Here is a 2484-nt window from a genome sequence, read left to right as displayed (position 1 = left end):
ATGTCAGTGTGGGCACCGTGGGTGTCCACGTTCTGTTCTCTCCACGGTGTCCCGACGCGGGCTTGTGGGATTTCGTGGGTGACCAGTAAGCAAGCGGTCCCCCAAGTGTCGTGCCCGCTCTCCTTGCTCAACTGTGAGGTCCACTGGGGCTCCGGGCTCTTAGGCTCCAGTGAGAGGTGCCTCGAATGGCCTGTGGGGTAACGGGGTGTGCTGGGAGGAGACTGTGCGTGTGCGTGTGCGTGTGACACATGTGCGTGTGCGTCTGTCTGTCTATACTATACGTATATGTGTGTGCATGTGCACGTGTGTGTATGTATTTGTGTAGATGTGTGTATGACTGTGTGTATATATGTGCGCACGTGTGTACGAGGTGTGTGTATATGCATGTGCGTGCGTGTGCGTGTGTGTAGGCGCGTGAGGTTTGCGATCTCTCTTCACAGTCACTAAAAGCACAGCTCAGACCATTTCTGGAGGTGGCGTTTTGGCCCATTTCCTGTTTGTCCCGAGAATACTCGCTGGTGGCTCCGGCGGCTGCAGCATTCACCCCGAGATCACTCACAGATCGCAGTCCTAACCTCCCCCCAAAGTCTGCCACAAAATGTCTCGCTTTTATTATTATTTCCACATCACTCTAGTATGTCGATAGTCTTTGGACACACATGACACGGGTCTGTCTATAGCGTTCTGTTTTCAGTAGTGCCGTTTCCATTTACGAAACATAGTGGTTCTTCATCGCCGAGAACGTCACATCCTAGAAAACACGGCGTTCCTACGTAACGCTGCAGCGAGCCGCACTGTTTCCTGTTCTCAACGGGACATGGGTTAAAGACCGTCCCATCCTCTTCCCCATTCGAGATGCGAGTTCCAGAGAGAGGGAGTGACCGTCCAAGGTCACTGCCGTGCCAGGCCCTGGGGCTCGTCCTGCGGCGTCTACGGCGGGAGAGAGAAGCTGGCAGGTGGCTCCCCAGAGGTACCCTCCGTGCTTGTCCCAGCACCCCATCGATAAACTCCCAGGCAAATCGGCTTATGTCTCTTTTGGGTTGCAAGGGAGAGAAACCCTAACCGGGTTAAGAACAAAAAATAACTTCTTGTCTACAGCCTTGCCACCCCGAACAAGCCCGATCTCGTCTGACCTCGGAAGCTAAGCAGGGTCGGGCCCAGTGAGTACTTGGATGGGACACCACCTAGGAAGACCAGGTGCTGTAGGCATAAAAAATAAAAGTAATAAGGGATTGTGAGCTGACAAGGTCCTTGCAATATGTGAGGTCAACCAAGGGCCGCCTCACCTAAAAAAACAAAACAAAACATAACTTATTGTCTCATTTGACTACAGTTGCCAGCTTAGGGTATAGTTGGATGTAGGGGTCTAAACAGTGTCATCGAGATGCAGTTCTGGACTCTCTCTTTTTCCCTCTAATTCTTCTCCATGTTGAGTCCATCTCGGGCTCTTCCTGGTGGCCACTGGCAGTGGCACTCTCACCTGTGGTGGTCACCGGATAACGGCCCCAGCTCCAGGGCTTTAAAGAGAGTGAGTGCCTTGGTCTCAGCATGCCTGTCGCTATCCGTAGTTGCTCATTGGCTCTCGTCAAGTCACATGACTGCCCTTGAACCAATCGCCGTGGCCCTGGGTCCTGGGTCCCTGCTGCCCACCTGGAGCCCCGTCTGAACTCTTTGTGTGAGAGTTAGGCAGGGAGTGGCTCCCCAGAGGGAAAGGGGGATACCTCTCCAGGAAAAAGGAACAGATGCTGGGCAGCAAATCGTCAGATGTCTGCTTGATCAGCAAACCTTATTATGTTAAAATAAAGATATTAAACACTCTCGAATGTGTCTAAACCTGGGGGCACCCCAATCCTTTGTCCATCAGTCCATCTGCACGAGTGATGGCCTTGATTTTTCTAGGTCCACAGGGTCCATCACGTGCCTCCACAGTCTTTGAAATTTATAAAACTTTTTTTACATCCAGAGTGGGGCCCAAGGTCCAAAAATTGCTTGTTTAATTAAATGAATTACTTAATACTCTAAAGCTTTGTGATGATATAAAGTACAAATTTTATATACCCGGGGCACAAGAAGTTTTAATAGACTCGACCTGTGTTCCAAATTAAAAAACAATGTTAAATTCCTTTGTAGCCCTAGCAGCACGAGTCCCCCCGCTCGTGGTGACATTGTTCTCGCCGAAAATGCATAATGGTGGTGGGTGTGGGGGAGGGAGGAAAAAAAAAAAAAAAAAAAAAAAAAAAAAAAAAAGAGAGAGAAAGAAAACCCCTCTTATTTCCAAATCACTACCAGTGGAATTTTAAAAATTATTTACACACTTAGCCCTGAGTCCCTTTATACAGGACGAGTTTGGCAGGAAGGCCCGAGGCAATAATTTAAAACAGAGGTCGGGAGTGTGTATCAAGAACTCCCCAGTTTTCCAAAATAAATGTGCTATCAGATCCACAGACGAGGTGGCTTTTCCTAAGAAAAGACCGTGACTTTGGA

The 2484-nt window shown here is 49.4% G+C and overlaps 1 pseudogene; it reads left to right on the top strand.

The window, feature by feature from the left end:
* The first annotated feature begins 1090 nt into the window (after window positions 1-1090).
* Window positions 1091-1209, top strand: LOC111732134 (annotated as a pseudogene).
* Window positions 1210-2484: the final 1275 nt, after the last annotated feature.

This window comes from Pteropus vampyrus, unplaced genomic scaffold (assembly GCF_000151845.1).
Source record: "Pteropus vampyrus isolate Shadow unplaced genomic scaffold, Pvam_2.0 Scaffold430, whole genome shotgun sequence".
Taxonomy (NCBI): domain Eukaryota; kingdom Metazoa; phylum Chordata; class Mammalia; order Chiroptera; family Pteropodidae; genus Pteropus; species Pteropus vampyrus.
Note: the sequence above shows the minus strand (reverse complement) of the source record. Positions and strands in the feature narration are given on the sequence as shown.